The sequence below is a fragment of the Hyperolius riggenbachi genome, chromosome 7 (genome assembly GCF_040937935.1).
Source record: "Hyperolius riggenbachi isolate aHypRig1 chromosome 7, aHypRig1.pri, whole genome shotgun sequence".
NCBI classification, from domain to species: domain Eukaryota; kingdom Metazoa; phylum Chordata; class Amphibia; order Anura; family Hyperoliidae; genus Hyperolius; species Hyperolius riggenbachi.
In genome coordinates this window covers 30,561,570-30,585,883 of record NC_090652.1, presented here as the reverse complement: position 1 = coordinate 30,585,883, position 24,314 = coordinate 30,561,570, and the positions used below count along the sequence as shown (strand labels likewise).

Below are 24,314 nucleotides of genomic sequence, written 5' to 3'. Positions count from 1 at the left end.
ATAAAGTCTTTTTAAAATAGATTTTCAGCATTTTGTAATCAAAAAAGTACCAAAAAGTAGGTAAAAAAGTACTATAAAACTATTTTGAGTATTTTTTTTTTTTTTTGCTTGCTGGTAGCTTAAAGGGTATTTTATTGGCACGTTTTAAAATACCACCTAGTAGAAAACTCAGGAGAAAAAGTTAATTGCATATGGCCCTCTTTTCTTTGCTACTAATTTTCTATTTCTTAGCTATACTACACATATGTTTATTTTTGCTTTAAGCGTAGGATGTTTAGATCTGACGCCTTAAAGGATACCCGAAGTGACATGTGACATGATGAGATAGACATGTGTATGTACAGTGCCTATCATACTAATAACTATGCTGTGTTCCTTTTTTTTCTTCCTCTGTCTGAAAGAGTTAAATATCAGGTATGTAAATGGCTGACTCAGTCCTGACTCAGACAGGAAGTGACTACAGTGTGACCCTCAGTGATAATAAATTCACCTTTTTACCTCTTTCTTGCTCTCAGAAGCCATTTTCTGCTAGGAAAGTGTTTTATAGTTGGAATTTCTCCTCAGTGAGGGTCACACTGTAGTCACTTCCTGTCCTGTCAGGACAGAGTTAGCCACTTACATACCTGATATTTAACTCTTTCAGGCAGAGAAAGAAAAAAAGGAACACATCATAGTTATTTGTGTGCCAGGCACTGTACATACACATGTCTATCTCATCATGTCACATGTCAGTTCGGGTATCCTTTAAGATGATACCCTTTGGAATTCCCTCAGTTGATTTATTATAACAATTCTGCAATAAATTGTCTCTGAAAATGAATATGAAAGATAACTCTACCCCAAAAGGACCATTTCACACTTCACTAGATGTTGGTGGTGTTTTATAGCGCTCTTGTGGTAAGAAGATCTTGCCACTTCCACCCACCTCATGCAGGAGGTTTCATACCACACATTGAGTTTGTCACGTAGTTAACTGCCAATGCATTGGAACAAGCAATACTCCTGCTGTTCTGCAGCAGCGGCAGTGAGACTCGAAAGTATGGAGCTAAAAGATGTAGAGGATGGAAAATCTCACCAGTGAAGTTCCTAAGAGATAGGAGAAGCCAGATACGGATTGGACGCACTGTTAAGCTGTAGAAAGTAAAATCTGAGTTCAAAAATGGGCACGTCCTTTAAATGCATGGTGATGATGCCCTCCTGCCCCCAGTATTGCCCCCCCACCCAGTGTATTTTTTGTAATGATAAAGAAAACTTACTTCAGAGTCCTCCTGCTTTGTGATGTCCTCTCTGCCAGATACTCCAGCCGGGACTAACTACATACAGCACAGCTGTCACAAGACCTCCACCGCCCCCCCACCCCGTGTCCAGCCTGCCCCTCTCATCACCTACCTGCGGCTGCTGATCTAGCTCCTGGCCCCAGGGGATGCTCAGTGTGTCAGTGTCGGCTTCCTGCTGTCTGTGGCCAAGTTCTGCTTTTGTAACAGCAATTTCTGCAAGAAAGACAGAGGAGGGGGCAGGAAGCAGGGGGGGGGGGTTGTCTTGTCCTCTTCTCCAGCAGAGGAGGGGTTAACCCAGAGGCTGCAGCAGGAAGGGTTAATATACAATGCTCACATCTATGTCAGATAATGGCTCATACACACTTTTGGGTATACGGTAGGTGTGCATACAAATTGGGGGGGGGGGAGCCTTACTTAGAGTGTGTACACACATCCAATTTTGATTGACCAATTTTACCGCCTCTGGGGAGTAGGGGAGTTTACCTGCACCATTTGTTCATAGTATTCAAACTATGTTGGTCCTCATACTACATGGAAGTGGTAAAATTGGTCAGTGATTGGCCAATCAGAATTGTATGTGTGTATACTCCCTTACTTTAGGTTCTTCAGGGCTGGAGAACACTTCAGAGAACATGAGAGATCCTGAAGGCTTGGACTGAGTTTATTAGACATTGTCTGCTATTAGATGGGAAAGACGTGCAGTACGGGGTAACTACTGGGGCAGCTGACCCTGCGACTGCCGGGGGGCCCTGGCCAGAGTGCCCCCCCTCCCCTGTACGTAACCAGAGTGCCCCCTGTAGGTAGTCAGAGTGTCCCCCTGTACATAGCCAGAGTGCCCCCATATAGGTAGCCATAGTGCTCTCCTGTAGGTAGCCAGAGTGCCCCCCTGTAGGTAGCCAGAGTGCCCCCCTGTCGGTAGCCAGAGTGCCCCCCCTCCCCTGTACGTAACCAGAGTGCACTCTTATAAGTAGTCAGAGTGTCCTCTGTACATAGCCAGTGTGCCCCCATATAGGTAGCCAGCGTGCCCTCCTGTAGGTAGCCAGAGTGCCCCCCTGTAGGTAGCCAGAGTGCCTCCCCTGTAGGTAGTCAGAGTGCCCCCCCCCCCCCCCCTGTAGGTAGCCAGAGTGCCCCTCCTGTAGGTAGCCAGAGTGCCCCCCTGTCGGTAGCCAGAGTGCCCCCCTGTCGGTAGCCAGAGTGCCCCCCTGTCGGTAGCCAGAGTGCCCCCTGTAGGTAGCCAGAGTGCCCCTCCTGTAGGTAGCCAGAGTGCCCCTCCTGTAGGTAGCCAGAGTGCCCCCTGTAGGTAGCCAGAGTGCCCCCTGTAGGTAGCCAGAGTGTCCCCCTGTAGGTAGCCAGAGTGTCCCCCTGTAGGTAGCCAGAGTGCCCCTGTAGGTAGCCAGAGTGCCCCCCTGTCTGTAGCCAGAGTGCCCCCTGTAGGTAGCCAGAGTGCTCCCCTGTAGGTAGCCAGAGTGCCCCCCCGGAAGGTAGCCAGAGTGTCCCCTGTAGGTAGCCAGAGTGCTCCCCTGTAGGTAGCCAGAGTGCCCCCTGGAAGGTAGCCAGAGTGTCCCCTGTAGGTAGCCAGAGTGTCCCCTGTAGGTAGCCAGAGTGCCCCCTGTAGGTAGCCAGAGTGCCCCCTGTAGGTAGCCAGAGTGCCCCCCTGTTGGTAGCCAGAGTGCCCCCCTGTTGGTAGCCAGAGTGCCCCCTGTAGGTAGCCAGAGTGCCCCCCTGTTGGTAGCCAGAGTGCCCCCCTGTTGGTAGCCAGAGTGCCCCCTGTAGGTAGCCAGAGTGCCCCCCTGTAGGTAGCCAGAGTGTCCCCCTGTAGGTAGCCAGAGTGCCCCCTGTAGGTAGCCAAAGTGCTCCTCTGTAGGTAGCCAGAGTGCCCCCTGTAGGTAGCCAGAGTGTCCCCCTGTAGGTAGCCAGAGTGTCCCCCTGTAGGTAGCCAGAGTGTCCCCCTGTAGGTAGCCAGAGTGTCCCCCTGTAGGTAGCCAGAGTGCTCCTCTGTAGGTAGCCAGAGTGTCCCCCTGTAGGTAGCCAGAGTGCCCCCTGTAGGTAGCCAGAGTGTCCCCCTGTAGGTAGCCAGAGTGCCCCCTGTAGGTAGCCAGAGTGTCCCCCTGTAGGTAGCCAGAGTGTCCCCCTGTAGGTAGCCAGAGTGCCCCCTGTAGGTAGCCAGAGTGCCCCCTGTAGGTAGCCAGAGTGCCCCCTGTAGGTAGCCAGAGTGCCCCCTGTAGGTAGCCAGAGTGCTCCTCTGTAGGTAGCCAGAGTGTCCCCCTGTAGGTAGCCAGAGTGCCCCCTGTAGGTAGCCAGAGTGCCCCCCTGTAGCTAGCGAGAGTGCCCCCCTGTAGCTAGCGAGAGTGCCCCCTGTAGGTAGCCAGAGTGCCCCCTGTAGGTAGCCAGAGTGCCCCTGTAGGTAGCCAGAGTGCCCCTCCTGTAGGTAGCCAGAGTGCCCCCTGTAGTCTATAAATGTAAGTACTTCTTGCATAAGGGGGCTTATTCGATAATTCAGCGATCGCCCCACAGATGTGATTGGTTGCTGTAGCCGTGTATTGGGCACATAGATTCCCCGTGCAATGTGTGAGTCAGACACGTGATGTGTGCAAAGCTCTCTCTTTCTTCAGCCTCTCTCTCTTCCTCTCTTTCTTTTGCAGTTGATGTAACAGTCTGATGTTGCTTCACTCATTTCCTTCTTACATTAGCAGAGACCACTTCCCCAACTAACTTCTCTGCTCTCATATTCATCACTGCAACTCCCTGCTAGGCCTCCTCCAATGTATCCACTACTCCTTCTGTCTTCATCACTGATTCTGCTGCCTGTAGAGCTGTGAACAAAGCAGATCCACTTCCAGCAAAAACTGTAGCCTGATGCACAATAAGAACTCATACATAAGACTTATACAGCACTGCAAGTAATCTTGTTATCTCGCCCTTCCTCCCTCTTGTACTACACAGTTGTGAATTTTTCTGCTCATGCAGTAATGCAGACCTTGTCTGCTGTTCCACCTTTTATTGTTAGGGCTCGTTTCCACGAATGCGAATCTGCATGCATTCTCTGCATGCAGATTCGTATGACATATACAAGTCAATGGGCCTGTTTTCATTACAGGCAACATTCGCTTACCCCTGCAGGCAAAAAGAAAGTCTGCCTCTGTCAGAATTTTCCACACGGTTTAAGCGGTTTCACGTTAACGCGTATGCATTTTATCATACGCCTTTACGCATGCATAAGTCAATAGTAATGAAAGGCAACAGTAAAATCACATTAAAAAATTTGCATGCACATTTGCCTAGGTATAGTGGAAACAGGCCCTTACTGTTTATTTATATGGCACGACATCTTCTGCAGCGCTTTCCAGAGTACATAGTCATGTCGCTGACAGTTACCCTACTATAATCATAGACTAATATCCTACCATATTATTATTATGTATTTATATAGCACTGACATCTCCTGCAGCACTTTACAGAGTACATAGTCATGTCACTGACTGTCCTCAGAGGAGCTCACACTCTAATCCTACCATATTCATAGTGTAATGCCCTACCATATTATTATTATTATTATTATGTATTTATATAGCACTGGTATCTCCTGCAGCACTTTACAGAGTACATAGTCATGTCACTGACTGTCCTCAGAGGAGCTCACACTCTAATCCTACCATAATCATAGACTAATATCCTACCATATTATTATTAGGTATTTATATAGCATGGACATCTTCTGCAGCACATTACAGAGTACATAGTCATGTCACTGACAGTCCCCAGAGGAGCTCACAATCTAAACCCTAATGTAGTCATAGTCTAATGTCCTACCATATTATTTTTATTATGTGTTTATATAACACTGACATCTCCTGCAGCACATTACAGATTACATAGTCATGTCACTGACAGTTCTCAGAGGAGCCCACAATCTAATCCTATCCTAGTCATAGTAGACAAAAGGATATCACGCTACACCGTGGGGTCGATTAAAAGTCTAATTTTTATTGTGGCATCTATGGGCACATAGAAAAAAAAGCTAAAAATATCCTTTTGTCTGCTAACAGCTGGTCGCAAATTCCCTGCTCCTGTGTGGATGGTTGTTTGTATGGTGGTTGCAGCAGTTCCCCCTTTTCTCTTTGCTACCATAGTCATAGTCTAATGTCCTATCATAATAATTTTATGTATTTATATAGCGCTGACACCTTCTGCAGCACTTTGCAAAGTACATAGGCATGTCACTGACTGTCCTCAGAGGAGCTTACAATCTAATCCTACCATATTATTATGATGTATTTATATAGCACTGGCATCTTCTGCAGCACTTTACAGAGTGCATAGTCATGTCACTGACTGTCCTCAGAGGAGCTCACAATCTAATCCCTACCATAGTCGTAGTCTAATGTCCTACCATATTATTATTATTATTATTATGTATTCATACAGCGCTGGTATCTCCTGCAGCACATTACAGAGTACATACCAGTCATGTCACTGACTGTCCTCAGAGGAGCTCACAATCTAATCCTACCATAGTCATAGCCTAATGTCCTACCATATTATTATTATGTATTTATATAGTACTGACATCTTCTGCAGCACATTACAGACTACATAGTCATGTCACTGACTGTCCTCAGAGGAGCTCTAATCTATACTATAGTCAGTCATTATCTTATGGTGACCAATTAACCTATCTGTATGTCTTTGGGATGTACGAGGAATCTGGAGTACCTGGAGGAAACCCATGCAAACATGAGGAGAACATACAACCTCCATGTAAATAGTGTCAAGGCCCAGATTTGAACCAGGGCCCAGCGAGGGTGCCATCCACTACGCCACCGTGCTGCCCATTTCTGGCCACTAATGTACCTCCCCTTCCAAGCTGTCAACTTACAAACATGATAATTCACTAAGATGTTTCCCTTATGTGGTGCTTCATTCAGTATTTTCTGGATTACTGCAGTGCAGGGAAAATGGATGAAAGGTGTGATACAGGCAGCTTTTTTTTAAAATTATACTGACAAGTAAAATGCAAGTCCAAGCTGCATAAAATCAACATAACATTTGCATCAACTCAAAACTATCAGTATCTTATTAACCATGTTTGCTTACTACCTAATAATATTGTGAAATTATGGAAATATGTGTTTATTATTAACTTTCTTATTTTTCTAAATAGTGTCATTAGGGTTCACATTTCCTCTGCTCTGTTTCCTCCCTTTGATTAGCGATGAACACAAATTTCACATAATCGTAATTTTGGATCATAATTCGCAATTACGATGTGAAATTTGCAATGCGAAATTTCGGGAAAATCATAATTAATCTCATATGTAAACGTAATCAGGAACCGTAATTTTGTGTAATTTTTGAATAATTTTGTGCCGACTTTAGTGATTAATAGCAAAGTACCCCATACATGCTGGTGTTACAAATTGCTACATATATTAAGGTGAATAGTGGGAACAGGTAAAAAAAAAATTACTTCTCAAAAAGACCTTGTAGTTTTGGAGATAACGGATTTTGAAAATGGAAAGGAAAAATGTTTTTTAAACTGACATTTTTCTGAGTTCTGAGTTTTCTGCAGGTTCTTTTTGAAAAAAATTTTTTATGTGTTCCCACTATTCCCTTTAACCACTTGAGGACCACAGTGGTAAACCCCCCTAAAGACCAGGCTCATTTTTACTAAAATGGCCACTGCAGCTTTAAGGCCAAGCTGCAGGGCCGCACAGCACAGCACACAAGTGATTCCCCCCCCCCCCCCCCTTTTCTCCCCACCAACAGATCTCTCTGTTGGTGGGGTCTGATGGCCCCCCAGGTGTTTATTGTTTTTTTAGAAATATTTATATGTGTATTTTTGTTTGTTTTTTTACTTTTTGTCTTTTTTTTTTTTTACCAGCCCCTCCCTCCCCCCAGCCAGCCAATCCTGGCGATCGGCTCTCATAGGCTTCTGCCTATGACAGCCGATCGCTCTCTTGTCCCCCAGGGGGACAGCACTGCTGCTAATCGCAGCGCTGTACTTAGTGAAAAGATGGCGGTTTTGCCATCTAACAGTCTCCCGAGTGGCGATCGCCGCTCGGAGACTGAAGGCGTGGCAGAGCTCCGCCCCCCGAGCAGGAGATGCGCGCGCAGCATGCATGCGATCTCCTGTAAACTGCAGCCCCAGGACTTGACGCCGACGTCAGGCGGTCCTGGGGCTGCCGCCGCGGCCACGCCCATTGGCGTGAGGCGGTCCCCCAGTGCTTAAAATACATAGCAAGTTTCGTGAGGATAGCATGTATTGGGGCTTTGCTTTTAACTGCTAATGTCTGCACAAAATTACACCGAATTTTGTATAATTACTTGAAATTTCAAATGGATTACACAAAATCAATTGCATGTCCAAATCAAAAATCTGTAAGGCCATAACTGCAAAAAAATGACACAAGATTTTGCGTAATCGTAATTAGCAGATTACAATCATCAATACCTGTTAGCACCTGGCAGTTTGTTAGTTACCAGATTAATGTTTAGGAGGATGAGTTTGAGTGATGAAACCACAAGGCAAATTTTAGAATCCAGAATTCAATATCACACTTTATTGTATCAAAAATGTTTTCAAAAGGGAAAAACTTTGGAATTAGTCAATTACAGTTGCTATATTTCGCCCTTCTCATGGGACATCTACATTACCTTCACTGCTGATCTATTTCTTAACATTTACCTGGAATTGGTACATCTGTTGCTTATCTCTCTTTCTTGATTCATACTTCGTCCTCAATTTCTTCTGGTTCGATTGAACTTGGTCTCTTTTCTGTGGTTTCCTCTCTTTAAAGGCCTCAATTCTGGTAGCTATGTGAGGTAAATATTTTTTTGTAGGTAAAATACCTCATGAGGTACTTTCCTCTCTTTTTAGCAATTCTGAAATATTTTTCTCCATTTCCGAACATGAGGTAAAACATGAGGTAAATGCATAAAGTGAGGTAAAACATGAGGTATTTCAGCGGTGAGCATGCAGTAAATAAATAATAGTAGTCTTTAATTGACTTCCATAAGTTAGGATAGTCTTTGGAAGTTTGGAAGATGTTTTTTTTTTAATGGGGGAAGGTGTATTTGATTATGTAGCAACCTATGAAAAGTATATTTATAGACATTTATTTCTACTATTCTTTTCTATTGCACAGCCTGAATAGGAACTCCACTAAAACAGCAATAGGAACTCCACTAAAAACTGAAAAATGCATATAAGTTGACTTTACCTCCAGGTAATTTACCGATCAGTATCTTAAAGAGAATCTGTATTGTTAAAATCGCTCAAAAATAAACATACCAGTGCGTTAGGGGACATCTCCTATTACCTTCTGTCACAATTTCGCCGCTCCTCGCCGCATTAAAAGTGCTTAAAAACAGTTTTAAAAAGTTTGTTTATAAACAAACAAAATGGCCACCAAAACAGGAAGTAGGTTGATGTACAGTATGTCCACACATAGAAAATACATCCATACACAAGCAGGCTGTATACAGCATTCCTTTTGAATCTCAAGAGATCATTTGTGTGTTTCTTTCCCCCATACACTGAAGTTTCAGGCTGCTCTTTTCTTCTTGCAAACAGCTTTGCCCTTGTTTGTAATTCCTCAGTATGTGAAAGCCCAGCCAGCTCAGAGGACGATTTATCCAGCTGATTAGAGCAGCTTCTCTCTTCTCTCTTATCTAAATAATACACAGGCAGTGTGCATAGAGGGGCCTGGAAGGGAGAGTTCATAGCAGAACCACAACACTGAAGAACTTGGTAGCCTTCCAGACACAGGCCGACAAGTCTGACAGGGGAAAGATACATTGATTTATTACAGAGACTGTGATAGTAGAACGTGCTGCAGTAAGCCAGAGCACATTAGAATAGCTTTTGGAACATGTAGGATGATAAAAAACAGGATGCAATTTTTGTTACGGAGTCTCTTTAAACTGATCGGTAAATTATGTGCTAACATGCCCCCTAATTTCCATGAGAATAGCTATTTTTGGTAAATTACCTCATGAATTACTTCATAATTTATCTCATGAGGTAAAACATGTCTATAACCTACCAGAATTGCTAAATGTCATTACCTCATGAGGTAAATTACCTCACATAAGGTAAGTTGTTTGATAACCCTACCAGAATTCAGGCCAAATAACTTATTGATTTGAATCTGTTTATATTTTTTGATTTGTAGATATACTTTTTGCTTTGCGAAGGTCTGATGAAGGCAGGGGCGTAACAATAGACCCTGCAAGGGATGCAGCCGCAGGGGGGCCCAGAAGCCACAGGAGGCCCCGTCCTGAGAGACTGACAACTAAGCGCAGGGAGAGAAAAAACTTTTTGCTCTTTGCACAATTGTTCTAATGACTGCATCTGCTCAGTCACTGATAAGGAATCATACAAAGTTTTGTAGACAAAGATTTTTAGGCAGTCCCTATTCAGTGTGCAGGGGAAGGCGGCCCCATCCAAAGTTTTGCAGGCGGGCCCAGTGGTTTCTAGTTACGCCCCTGGATGAAGGGTTACCAACCCGAAATGGACTAGTGTCTGTGAGAATCTGCTCAGCTGCCTGTGCAGACAGGCAGCGTTTTGACCACTGTTCACGTCTGCATTCTGCAGGTCTCTTTAAGAGAGACCTTTTGTCAGTTCTGCAGCTTGCTGCTTAGGAATTTGCATACATTCGTTATGCAAATCCCCTACCTGCCTCCTGTGATGACTGGCAGTATAAAGGTTGGGATTACCCACAGTCCTTTGCTGGTCATTCCTTCAGGGTTTGTAGTAACACTCCTAGAGAGTGTCAGCCATGCTACTTCTTGTTGAAGTTATCTTGGAGTAATTCTGAGGACTGCACTAGGCAGTTTCTTTAGTGCCGTCAGGATTGCTTATCTGTTTGTTCGTCTGTTGCGGCTGTCCTGTCCCAGCGGTGGTCGATAGGAAGTCATTCTATGTGTCTGGGTGCTAACCGGAACAGCGGTTGTTGCTGGTAGCCCCTTCTGTTCTGTTTCCCTGGATCGTGCTAGCCTCTTTTCGCTAGTACTGTGGATCCTCCTGTTCTGTTTCCCTGGATCGTGCTAGCCTCTTTTCGCTAGTACTGTGGATCCTTCTGTTCTGTTTCCCTGGATCGTGCTAGCCTCTTTTCGCTAGTACTGTGGATCCTTCTGTCCTGCTACTCTGTACCTGGATCGCACTCGCCTTGCACTAGTGCTGTGGATCCTTCTGTTCTGTCTTCCTGGATCGCGCTAGCCACTTTCGCTAGTGCTGTGGATCCTATCTCTCGCTTGTCCCTGTTTTCGTGTGTCTGTCTTGTCTGATACGAACGCTTGCTGTAGGCTCGGTGAGGTAACCGTTAAGCAAGCGCTCGCGTTCTCTGTTTTGTGTTTATCTGTCTTTGGTTAGTTAGGCGTACTTGTCTCTGTTGTGCGTAACACGCAGAGACCGCGCACGAACGCGTGTACTGCTGCGAATGAGTGCGGTGTTCGCGTTCAGCTAGCGTTTGTTGTTTTCCTTGTCTTTCTCTTTCTTTGATTTACTGTGCCTTTGCTACCCTGGTTCTCTGTCCTGCTCAGTCTTGTGTCGCTATTGGCAATCGCCATTCTTGCGATTGCGTTTTCTACTTCGTTTCTGCCGTTGTGTGTTTGCCGTTGCTGGGTGGCGACTAGTTTGGTGGGCACACATTGGTTCTGTCCCTTTGCTCTGTTCCCTGTGGGCTATCCAGCCCTGCCTGATTGTACCTTGTCCTGGATCTGTACAATTCCCATTTGGCATCTGTGGCTGTGCAGCGGCTGGGTTCGCCTGCACTCCACAGCGCCATCTGCCGGTGGGAATTGCCCTCTGCGGGTGCATAGCACCTAGCCTGGGTGACCTCAATTTATACGCTTGTGGAGGAAATCCGCCGTGTCAGCGCACGTCTGGTGCGCTGACCACGGAGATTCCACAATCGTTACAGTGTCGTTGCCTGAAAAAAACTGTTTTATCAAACAAAGCATATTGTGTCTACTATCTGTCAAAACGGAATAATCTTCTACATTTATGTTATGAAGAATTTTTATTGACGAATACCAAAGTTTTTACCTTTTTGAATTTTTTTGGGATACAATAAAGTGTGGCATTGAATTCTGGATTCTAAAAATTGCCTTGTGGTTTCATCACATAGATCCTCCTATACATAAATCTGATGTTACTTTGAGCGTGGTGGCTTGCTCAAGTGTGGATCTCTTTATATTTATTTTGTATTGAGAGTCTTTTCTTTTTTTTACTCATTCCCAATAACACTGAAACACAGTTAGTTAGTTAGTTACCGGCAGCGCCAGGCTGGAGATACAGACCATCTCACTTGTGTTACCGCATGTGATAATCTCTGTGAATTGACATTTATTGAGGTATTTACTTCACAAATCGCTACTTTACCTCACCAGTCAGTCATTTTGGTTTCCCATGCTTCGGTAACAGCCTTAGTGAATTGACATTAGACAAAGTATTCTGTAAAATCAGCTGTTTTCTGCTTTACAGGGTGCAGTCATGCTTTGTGAATTGAGGCCAGTGACACCTCTTTCAATAGTCTGTCTTGTTGAGAACAGGTTGCATAATACAGGAGTCTGTCATGCCAGATAACAGAGGGGTGTTACAGGAGAGGGACATATTACAAGAGACTGTCAGCAAGAGAGGAGGATGCAGGTGGCAAGAGACAATCGTACTAGAAGGATGGATACATGTAACTTGTGACGTGACCAGGACCGGATTTACCATAAGGCACTGTAGGCACGTGCAAACAGGCGCCTGAAGATGGAAAGGTGTCTCACTCCCCTCACCTAGTGCCTCCCTCCTTCCCCATGCAGAGCCCTGATGAGAGTGTAAATATGAGGTTACTCACCCGGCTCTCTGCATTCCACTGATGAGATCTCCCCTCAGTCGGGGGCACCACTAGCTACTTAATACTGAAGGTACCCCTGAGCTACCTAATACTAAGGGGTACCTGTAGCTACTTAATATTGACGGTACTTCTGGCTACCAAATACTAAGGGGCACCTGTAGCTACCTATGACAGGCAAGGCAATAAGGGAGAAGTGACAGCCAGTATACCTGCGGTGCAGTTAGGTGGGGTGGGAGGGTGGGGGGGAGTTTAGGATCATGGAGGGTGAAGTCTAAATGCCAGGACATCTGTGCCTATAGGCTCCTGTGATGTATATCCGGGCCTGCATGTGACCACTGTAACATGTGGCTGCCATGACATGCTATGACGACAGAGGGAAAAATATGCAGTTATAATGGAAGGACTGCAATTGGTATAGAATTGTGGGACACAATATTGTTGGATACCCGTGTTTCCCCAAAAATAAGACAGTGTCATATAATAATATTTGCTCCAAAAGTTGTGCTAGGGCTTATTTTCAGGGGATGTCTTATATTTCTATGTACACACAAGTTCCTGTGCTGTGTGTCCTCCTGCCTTCCCCACTGTGCCGCCTGCTGGATCCATCTCCTGTGTGCCCCTGTGTCCCCCTTGTACCTTTAGTGTCCTCCTCCATCACCTGTTCTTCTGTGTTCCGTGCTCCCTTATGTCTTTTGCGTCCTCTGCTGTGTCTCCAGCTGTGTCCCCCATGTTCTCCTGGTGTCCTCCGTGTCCTTCGATGTCCCACTACACCCTCCTCCTTCCCCCAGCTCCCTGCCGTGCTCTCCCTAATGTCCTCCTCTATCCCCTGCCCTCCTTTGTCCTGTGTCCCCCCCCCCCATGTCCTGTTCTGTTCCCCATGTCCTCCTGGTGTCCTCCGTGTCCTCCGATGTCCCCCTGCATCCTCCTCATACCCCCATCCTGCTAGGGCTTATTTTCTGGGGGTTGTCTTCATTTAGGGAAACAGGGCAAGTGCTGTGTACTAGTGGCTGTTTTCCCTATTTACAGTCGCTGTTGCTGGGGAAACCAAGATGATTTGCTAGAAAGTTCACTGATTCTGTTGTGTGATGAACCAGTCATAGGAACTCTGTACTTAAAGTGAACCTCCGGACTAAAAATCTACTCAGCAGCACTGAAAAGGCTTGGTGTTTCTTTAACAGTTTCACAGCATCAGAACTTTGTTTTTCTTACCAAAGCATCATTTTTAGCTGTATTTTTAGCTAAGCTCCACCCATCAAAGAAAAGTGCCCGGGCTTTTTTCCCTGATGCTGTGCAAAGCATGGTGGGCTTTCCTATGTTGTTGTTCACGTTGCTTAGCAACTGGGAGGGGTGATCAGCACACAGGACAGTTGGAACTGTGTCTCATGCTCCCTGTCTCCTCCTTTCAACCAAAAAGATGGCTGCCCTCATGAAATCACAAACATTTGCCTGTTCTTTTAAATCAGGGTGGGTAAGAGATTATATTACCTATCTATTTTAATTAACATAACTAATGTAACTTAATGACAGTATGTTTGTTTAGGCTGAAGTTCCCCTTTAAAGGACAAATGTAGTGAATATGGAGGCTGCCGTATTTATTTCCTTTTCTTTTAATTTTTCATTTATCCAAAGATAAAATAGACAAACAACCATTTTTCTCTCTGCTCTCCAAAAAAATCAAACACATTTCGTATTCACACAAAACACATTTGTTTTACACACATGTCCCCAAGTCTGGCATTTAGCGCCAATTTCCCCCCTCCTAAAACATGTGATCGTCATCAAAAATAATCTGTCCTTGCCATGACTGTCTGAGAAGGAATCTTCATAAAAAAAATGGAAAATGGGGGGGAAAATGAGAAAGGGAAAAAGAGAAAGAAAAAAGGAAAAAAAGAAAGAAATGAGAAAAAAAGGGGGAAAAAAGAAAGAAAAAGAAGGAAAGGAGATCTACTCAATCCACACACCGGGGACTTGATTCACTAAACTGATATCACGGCCATTTTCACGATTGTGAATGTGAGCGCACAATTGTGAATTTTCACGATTGCACGTGATCATTCACAATTTCACACGCAAATTCGCGATCGGGTGAACCCCCCCCCCCCGAATCGAGTATTCCTAATGTAGATGTATATTTCCCAACAAAAGCCAAACGCAAAAACTCCCCTTTTAAGCAATACCAGTTGCCTGGCAGCCCTGCTGATCCTCTGCCTCTAATGCTTTTATCCATAGCCCCTGAACAAGCATGCAGCAGATCAGGTGTTTCTGATATTGTTGTCAGATCTGACAAGACTAGCTGCATGCTTGTTTCTAGTGTTATTCAGACACTACTGCAGCCAAATAGACCGGCAGGGCTGCCAGGCAACTGGTATTGTTTAAAGGAAATAAATAGGGCAGCCTCCATATTCTTCTCACTTCAGTTGTCCTCTAAGATGGTCAATCGATAAAATTGATCACAAACAGTTTAAAGATTAAACATTTTGACAAATATTTGATGAGGATTTAAAGGGAACATGAGGTGAGAGATATATGGAGGCAATACCAGTTACCTGGCAGTCCTGCTGATCCTCTGCCTCTAATACTTTTAGCCATAGACCCTGAACAAGCATGCAGCAGATCTTGTACTCTGACTCAACTGAGTAAGGTTTTACTGGATTAGCCATAAGCTTGTTCCAGGGTTTTGACTTATATACAACTTATGCAGGAAGATCAACAGAGCTGTCAGGCAAGTGGCATTGTTTAAAAAATAAATATGGCATCCTCCATATCCCTCCCACCTTAGGTTCACTTTAAGAGAAGTAGGTAGGTTGGGGGGGTGGCATAGCTTTGTCCAGCTAATTACAGCATATTATGTGTGATACGGCTGTTATACACTCACCAAAAGGATCATTAGGAACACCTGTTCAATTTCTCATTAATGCAATTATCTAATCAACCAATCACATGGCAGTTGCTTCAGTGCATTTAGGGGTGTGGTCCTGGTCAAGACAATCTCCTGAACTCCAAACTCAATGTCAGAATGGGAAAGAAAGGTGATTTAAGCAAATTTGAGCGTGGCATGGTTGTTGGTGCCAGACGGGCCAGTCTGAGTATTTCACAGTCTGCTCAGTTACTAGGGTTTTCACGCACAACCATTTCTCGGGTTTACAAAGAATGATGTGAAAAGGGAAAAACATCCATTATGTGGCAGTCCTGTGGGCGAAAATGCCTTGTTGATGCTAGAGGTCAGAGGAGAATGGGCCGACTGATTCAAGCTGATAGAAGAGCAACGTTGACTGAAATAGCCACTCGTTACAACCGAGGTATGCAGCAAAGCATTTATGAAGCCACAACACGCACAACCTTGAGGCGGATGGGCTACAACAGCAGAAGACCCCACCGGGTACCACTCATCTCCAGTACAAATAGGAAAAAGAGGTTACAATTCGCACAAGCTCACCAAAATTTGACAGTTGAAGACTGGAAAAATGTTGCCTGTTCTGATGAGTCTCGATAGAGTCAGAATTTGGCGTAAACAGAATGAGAACATGGATCCATCATGCCTTGTTACCACTGTGCAGGCTGGTGGTGTAATGGTGTGGGGGATGTTTTCTTGGCACACTTTAGGCCCCTTAGTGCCAATTGGGCATCGTTTAAATGCCACGGGCTACCTGAGCATTGTTTCTGACCATGTCCATCCCTTCATGACCACCATGTACCCATCTCCTCTGATGGCTACTTCCAGCAGGATAATGCACCATGTCACAAAGCTCGGATCATTTCAAATTGGTTTCTTGAACATGACAATGAGTTCACTGTACTAAAATGGCCCCCACAGTCACCAGATATCAACCCAATAGAGCATCTGTGGGATGTGATGGAACGGGAGCTTCGTGCCCTGGATGTGCATCCCACAAATCTCCATCAACTGCAAGATGCTATCCTATCAATATGGGCCAACATTTCTAAAGAATGCTTTCAGCACCTTGTTGAATCAATGCCACGTAGAATTAAGGCAGTTCTGAAGGCGAAAGGGGGTCTTCCTAATAATCCTTTAGGTGAGTGTATATTGTAGTGAGATGGTGGTCTTGTGGATGTCGGGGGAGATCTGTAGACTTATATACGTTTGAAAAAGGCAACTCAAGCAACTGTTTTGGGTGATGTAATTTGCAAGGGTTTGTGGGCCTAACTTTTCACATCTACTTCTGCAAATGTTGCAAACAATGCAGCAGCAAGCTATGAACACAAGAGAGTGGTGCTATACTGCCATCTCCTGGCTGATTGTGAAATTACTGCATATCTTTGTAATTCAAGTTATCCGTGGAGTGATCATAGTGTCATGTATTCCAAATAATGTCTAAAGGCTTCTACACACATGAAACTTTTCTGCTCGACCAACCTGACGACATGACAGACTGCACGACCAAGTGATTGCACCAACCCATCTGCATATTGCGCACGCAAGCGCAACGACGGACTGCACAATATGGCCGCATTCAAAACAAGTACAAGTCATTCAAAAGATTGGTACACACGCAGCAAACTGCATGATATCAGCCCAACAGTCATCTAGTTGTTTGTCACACTATTGTCCAACAGACCAAGTTTGGGTGACAGTTGGGCGGAAAGGTTGTATGTGTATGAGCCTTTAACGAATACCTCAACTTGCTAACACTGAACATGCTAAATGTGAATTATACACCTTAAACACCAAGGCCCATATGCAATTAACCTTCACTCCTTCATTTTCTCCAAGTTTATTTTTTCACACGTTGTTAATAAAATTCTACTCAACGTGTACCAGAGACGTTGTGACATAAAAGTTTTATACATATCTGGGGCTTCCTCTAGCCCCATGTGCACGGATCCCTTCCACACTGCCGTCCTCAGTCTTCTGTATCACCGGTACCGGCTGCCGAAGAGTTACATAGAGAGCGCACTTCTTTTGTGCAGACTGCCCGCGACTGGCCAAAGTTACGGGACCCGGGACCAGGGCCGGAGATGCCATAGGAAAAAATGGGCAATTGCCCCAGGGCCCCAGAGCCTGTAGGGGCCCCCAAGGTGTCCCTCCCCCATCTTAGCTGTTGCTCCCGAGGGACTCTGCAGAGTCTGTTAAGTTGGGAGGTGATTGGGGAGGGTCAGTAGCCAACTCAGGAGATCCATCTGAAAATAAGGCCTGCGAATAATGGCGCACGGTGTTGCCGGTAATCCATTAGCCGCTTATTGCTATTTAACGTTAAAGCCTTATTGTTATTTAACGTTAAAGCCTTATTGTTATTTAGCGTTAACACACAGAACCCTCTCTGTACCTACCCCTAACCCCTAAACCCCCCCTGGTGGTGCCTAACCCTAACCACCCCCTGGTGGTGCCTAGCCCTAAGACCCCCCCTGGTGGTGCCTAACCCTAAGACCCCCCTGATGGTGCCTAACCCTAAGACCCCCCCCTGGTAGTGCCTAACCCTAAGACCCCCCTGGTGGTGCCTAACCCTAAGACCCCCCTGGTGGTGCCTAACCCTAAGACCCCCCGGGTAGTGTTGGGCGAACATCTAGATGTTCGGGTTCGGGCCGAACAGGCCGAACATGGCCGCGATGTTCGGGTGTTCGACCCGAACTCCGAACATAATGGAAGTCCATGGGGACCCGAACTTTTGTGGTTTGTAAAGCCTCCTTACATGCTACATACCCCAAATTTACAGGGTATGTGCACCTTGGGAGTGGGTACAAGAGGAAAAATTTTTTTAGCAAAAAGAGCTTATAGTTTTTGAGAAAATCGATTTTAAAGTTTCAAAGGGAAAACTGTCTTTTAAATGCGGGAAATGTCTGTTTTCTTTGCACAGGTAACATGTTTTTTGTCGGCATGCAGTCATAAATGTAATACATATAAGAGGTTCCAGGAAAAGGGACCGGTAACGCTAACCCAGCAGCAGCACACGTGATGGAACAGGAGGAGGCGCAGGAGGAGAAGGCCACGCTTTGTGAGACACAACAACCCAGGCCTTGCATGAGGACAAGAAGCGTGCGGATAGCATGCTTTGTACCGCCATGCAGTCATAAATGTAATAAAGATAAGTGGTTCAATAAACAGGGACCACGCAGCAACGCTAACCCAGCAGCAGCAGACGTGATGGAACAGGAGGAGGCGCAGGAGGAGAAGGCCACGCTTTGTGAGACACAACAACCCAGGCCTTGCATGAGGGCAAGAAGCGTGCGGATAGCATGCTTTGTACCGCCATGCAGTCATAAATGTAATAAAGATAAGTGGTTCAATAAACAGGGACCACGCGGCAACGCTAACCCAGCAGCAGCAGACGTGATGGAACAGGAGGAGGCGCAGGAGGAGAAGGCCACGCTTTGTGAGACACAACAACCCAGGCCTTGCATGAGGGCAAGAAGCGTGCGGATAGCATGCTTTGTACCGCCATGCAGTCATAAATGTAATAAAGATAAGTGGTTCAATAAACAGGGACCACGCGGCAACGCTAACCCAGCAGCAGCAGACGTGATGGAACAGGAGGAGGCGCAGGAGGAGAAGGCCACGCTTTGTGAGACACAACAACCCAGGCCTTGCATGAGGGCAAGAAGCGTGCGGATAGCATGCTTTGTACCGCCATGCAGTCATAAATGTAATAAAGATAAGTGGTTCAATAAACAGGGACCACGCGGCAACGCTAACCCAGCAGCAGCAGACGTGATGGAACAGACGGAGGCGCAGGAGGAGAAGGCCACGCTTTGTGAGACACAACAACCCAGGCCTTGCATGAGGGCAAGAAGCGTGCGGATAGCATGCTTTGTACCGCCATGCAGTCATAAATGTAATAAAGATAAGTGGTTCAATAAACAGGGACCACGCGGCAACGCTAACCCAGCAGCAGCAGACGTGATGGAACAGGAGCAGGCGCAGGAGGAGAAGGCCACGCTTTGTGAGACACAGCAACCCAGGCCTTGCATGAGGGCAAGAAGCGTGCGGATAGCATGCTTTGTACTGCCATGCAGTCATAAATGTAATAAAGATAAGTGGTTCAATAAACAGGGACCACGCGGCAACGCTAACCCAGCAGCAGCAGATGTGATGGAACAGGAGGAGGCGCAGGAGGAGAAGGCCACGCTTTGTGAGACACAGCAACCCAGGCCTTGCATGAGGGCAAGAAGCGTGCGGATAGCATGCTTTGTACTGCCATGCAGTCATAAATGTAATAAAGATAAGTGGTTCAATAAACAGGGACCACGCGGCAACGCTAACCCAGCAGCAGCAGATGTGATGGAACAGGAGGAGGCGCAGGAGGAGAAGGCCACGCTTTGTAAGACACAACAACCCAGGCCTTGCATGAGGGCAAGAAGCGTGCGGATATAGCAGCAATGCTTTTTGCCGCCATGCAGTCATAAATGTAATACAGATGAGAGGTTCAATAAACAGGGACTGGAAACGCTACACCATCCCAGATGTTCATTGGTCATGTTACTTGGTTGGGGTCCTGGAGTGTTGCGTAGTCATTTCCAATCCAGGATTGATTCATTTTAATTTGAGTCAGACGGTCTGCATTTTCTGTGGAGAGGCGGATACGCCGATCTGTGACGATGCCTCCGGCAGCACTGAAACAGCGTTCCGACATAACGCTGGCTGCCGGGCAAGCCAGCACCTCTATTGCGTACATTGCCAGTTCGTGCCAGGTGTCTAGCTTCGATACCCAATAGTTGAAGGGTGCAGATGGATTGTTCGACACAGCTACGTCATCTGACATGTAGTCCTTGACCATCTTCTCCAGGCGATCGGTGTTGGAGGTGGATCTGCACGCTTGCTGTTCAGTGGGCTGCTGCTGCATGGGTGTCAGAAAATTTTCCCACTCCAAGGACACTGCCGATACCATTCCCTTTTGGGCACTAGCTGCGGCTTGCGTTGTTTGCTGCCCTCCTGGTCGTCCTGGGTTTGCGGAAGTCAGTCTGTCTGCGTACAACTGGCTAGAGGAGGGGGAGGATGTCAATCTCCTCTCTAAAGTCTCCACAAGGGCCTGCTGGTATTCTTCCATTTTGACCTGTCTGACTCTTTCTTCAAGCAGTTTTGGAACATTGTGTTTGTACCGTGGATCCAGAAGGGTATAAACCCAGTAATTGGTGTTGTCCAGAATGCGCACAATGCGTGGGTCACGTTCAATGCAGTCTAGCATGAATTGAGCCATGTGTGCCAGAGTCCTACCAGAATCCTCATCATCCTCTTGTGAGCGTTGTGATAGTTGTTGTGATGCATCATAGTCGTCACCTTCCTCCTGGTCTGCTTCTGCTGACCATTCGCGTTGAATTAAGGAAGTCCAACGTGCACCGCTCTGGCCCTCGTCAGTGGTGGCATGAAATTCCTGCTCCAACTCCAGCTGTTCCTCCTCCTCTTCTTCGTCATAGCTGCTGGGGCCAGCGTTCCCTGAGGCGGATGGCCTGATGTTGGTACCATCACGCTGATCGTTTTCTCCTTCAGATTCCCCCAGTTGCATCATGACAGCTGTTTCCTTGATTTTCAACATCGACCTCTTCAGTAAACACAGCAGTGGTATGGTAATGCTGACTGAAGAGTTGTCACTGCTCACAAGCAACGTGGATTGCTCAAAATTTTGGAGGACTTGGCAGAGGTCCAACATGTTGGCCCAATCGGATCCACAGAAGCTTGGCAGCTGGCCGGATGCGCCTCGGTACTGCGCCGTCATGTACTGGACCACTGCACTCTTCTGCTCGCAAAAGCGGGCTAGCATGTGCAGCGTAGAATTCCAGCGCGTAGGGACATCACACAGCAAGCGATGGTGGGGGAGATTGAAGCGCTCCTGCATCTTGGCGAGTGCCCCCGAAGCAGCACTGGAATTTCTACAATGTTTGGCCACTCGACGCACCTTCAACAGAAGATCGGCCACGCCTGGGTATGTCCTCAGGAACCGCTGAACTACTAGGTTCATCACGTGCGCCAGGCAAGGGATGTGTGTCAGCTTAGCCAACCTTAAAGCGCGAATGAGATTACTCCCATTATCACACACAACCATGCCCAGTTTCAAGTCCAGCGGTGCCAGCCACAAATCCGTCTGTTCCTTTATTCCCCTCCAAATTTCCTCCCCTGTGTGCTGCTTATCCCCAAGGCAGATCAGCTTCAGCAACGCTTGCTGACGCATGCCAACAGCTGTGCTGCACTGCTTCCACGATCCTACTGCTGCTGGGTTAGCGTTTCCGGATGAGGTACAGCTTTGAGATGCGTTGGAGGAGAAGGAGTCAGAGAGGTAGGTGCTGCTGTTGTTATCCAGTGGGAGGGACGGCGGTGCAGCTGTTTGCGGCGTGGGCAACACCCGCGCCGTAGCAGGTGAGGAATCGCTGCCAGGCTCCACAAGGTTCACCCAGTGCGCGGTAAGGGAGATGTATCGACCCTGGCCGAACGCACTCGTCCAAGTGTCAGTGGTGAGGTGAACCTTGCAGGCAACGGCATTCTTCAAGCTTCGGGTTATTTTGCTGACCACGTGCTCATGCAACTCAGGCACTGCAGAGCGCGCAAAGTGGTAGCGGCTGGGAACCACGTAACGTGGGATGGCCACTGACATCATGCCCTTGAAGCTGTTTGTCTCCACCACTCGATATGGCAGCATTTTGCAGGCCAGAAGCTTGGCTATGCTGGCTGTTACTGCCACGGCCCGGGGGTCATTTGCTGGCAATTTCCTCTTGCGCTCAAACATCTCCGACACAGACAACTGAACCGTAGCGCTGCACACGGAAGGGCTGTTGGTTGTTGTGTTTGATGAACACTGGGAGACCTCAAGAGCACTACTCCGGAAAGTGACAGTGTCAGCGTCGTCTGATGTTTGTGAATGTTGTGAACCACGCAATGGCTGGGCTACTGCTGCTGCTGAGGCGGGTCTGGTGGTGAGTCTGGTGAACCCAAGGGAGGCAGTGTTGCTGGTACCCTGTCCTGCCGCGTTTGCCCACAGAGTGGGATGTTTGGATAGCATGTGGCGGCTCATGCTGGTGGTGGAGAGGTTGTTAATACTTTTCCCCCTGCTCAGGCGAGTCTTGCACACCTTGCAAATCGCCATGGTAACATCCTCAGTGCAGTCTTCAAAGAAAGCCCAGACTTTGGAGCACCTGCCTCCTTGCTGGCGATTTCTGTTTCCTCCTCTTTTGCCTCTCACTCTAACTTCCACGCTTGTGGTGCCTGAAATTGCGCGCCGCCTACCTTGTGGCACAAGGCGAACTCGTGCAGCAGTGGGTTCTTCAACAGACTCATCTGTGCTGCTGCTACGACGGCGATGTTCTCGTTCACAAATAAAATCTGGGTCTCTGTCCACATTGTCCATACCCTCCTCTTCCATCTCCTCAAACTCGTCATATGTCATTGTGGGGGGCCGCCGCCGTGGAGTAGAGCTCCCCAGAACAACCTCTGCGCAGCTCACTCCAACGTCGTCTTCCAGATCTTGTCGGCCGACCTCCTGCAATTGCAACCCCTCCTGCCCAACTTGCTCTGGGATTTGGGTTTCCGAGTCCTCCTCGGACTCGCCTTGTATTTCAGTGCGCGGTGCATTTCCCACAGTTAATGGTTGTGAATCCGGGCACAACATTTCTGGCTGTTCCTCCATTGACCTTTCATAGGTGGAAGTTTGTTGGGCTGGGAATAGCTCCTGCGAATACCCCATTGTGTCCTGAGGTAATTCATAGGACTGGTTATCTGGCAGTTGTGTGCGTGGTGTCGCTGCCGGTTGTGTCAGCTTTGTGCCCACTGGATCCTTGTAACTGGCTGAGGACTCGGACCTCGTGCGTGATGTGCTGGTGCTGCTTAACCCACTGCTGGACGCTTGAGAGGTCATCCAAGTAATTATCTGGTCCTGTTCTTTTGGATTTGTGAGGGTTGTTGTCCTGGACAACATGGGCGGTATTGAGTGGGTTTTCTTGGGTGCTCCCCTGTGGCCTGTACGTGAACCGTCAGGGGAAACACCTCTTCCCTTGCCCCTTCCTCTTTCACCGGATTTCTTCCTCATTTCACTTATCCTTACAGTACACGCTGACTGGCAGCAGTACAGTGGCAGTACAGAAATGCTATACAGTACCACTATTCCCAGCAGCGACACAGAGCACAATGCTATACAGTGGCGGGTGAGCGGTGTACTACTGTTCCCAGGCCCAGCAGACACAGAGTGGAAGTAAACACAATGCTATATAGTCTGGCTGAGCGGTGTACACAGAGTGGCAGTACACACAATGCTATATAGTCTGGCTAAGCCGTGTACACAGAGTGTCAGAAAACACAATGCTATATATAGCGTGGCTGAGCGAGGTGCACAGTGGCAGTACACACAATGCTATATTAGTCAGGCTAAGCCGTGTACACAGAGTGTCAGTAAACAATGGTATATAGTCTGGCTGAGCGGTGTACACAGAGTGTCAGTAAACAACGGTATATAGTCTGGCTGAGCGGTGTACACAGAGTGGCAGTAAACACAATGCTATATATAGCGTGGCTGAGCGAGGTGCACAGTGGCAGTACACACAATGCTATATAGTCAGGCTAAGCCGTGTACACAGAGTGTCAGAAAACACAATGCTATATATAGCGTGGCTGAGCGAGGTGCACAGTGGCAGTACACACAATGCTTTATAGTCAGGCTGAGCCGTGTACACAGAGTGTCAGTAAACAGTGGTATATAGTCTGGCTGAGCGGTGTACACAGAGTGTCAGTAAACAACGGTATATAGTCTGGCTGAGCGGTGTACACAGAGTGGCAGTAAACACAATGCTATATATAGCGTGGCTGAGCGAGGTGCACAGTGGCAGTACACACAATGCTATAGAGCCAGGCTAAGCCGTGTACACAGAGTGTCAGAAAACACAATGCTATATATAGCGTGGCTGAGCGAGGTGCACAGTGGCAGTACACACAATGCTATATTAGTCAGGCTAAGCCGTGTACACAGAGTGTCAGAAAACACAATGCTATATATAGCGTGGCTGAGCGAGGTGCACAGTGGCAGTACACACAATGCTATATATAGCGTGGCTGAGCGAGGTGCACAGTGGCAGTACACACAATGCTATATTAGTCAGGCTAAGCCGTGTACACAGAGTGTCAGAAAACACAATGCTATATATATAGCGTGGCTGAGCGAGGTGCACAGTGGCAGTACACACAATGCTATATATAGCGTGGCTGAGCGAGGTGCACAGTGGCAGTACACACAATGCTATATATAGCGTGGCTGAGCGA

General features: G+C 47.0%; 2 protein-coding genes across 3 annotated transcripts in view; one reads left to right on the top strand and one right to left on the bottom strand.

Annotated features, from left to right (window-relative positions):
* CORO1A (coronin 1A) overlaps positions 1–1,478 on the bottom strand; it is a 45,747-nt gene extending 44,269 nt beyond the window's left edge. The window contains exon 1 of one of the 2 annotated variants that reach the window (XM_068243835.1): positions 1,390–1,478. The gene's annotated coding sequence lies outside the window, so the exon portion shown is untranslated. Of the gene's footprint in view, positions 1–1,256; positions 1,319–1,389 lie in introns of those variants that run through there. The other variant, XM_068243836.1, reaches the window with a different exon arrangement.
* Positions 1–24,314, top strand: part of LOC137524222 (sulfotransferase 1B1-like) — an 80,789-nt gene that overhangs the window by 32,046 nt on the left and 24,429 nt on the right. The gene's annotated exons all lie outside the window — the stretch shown is intronic.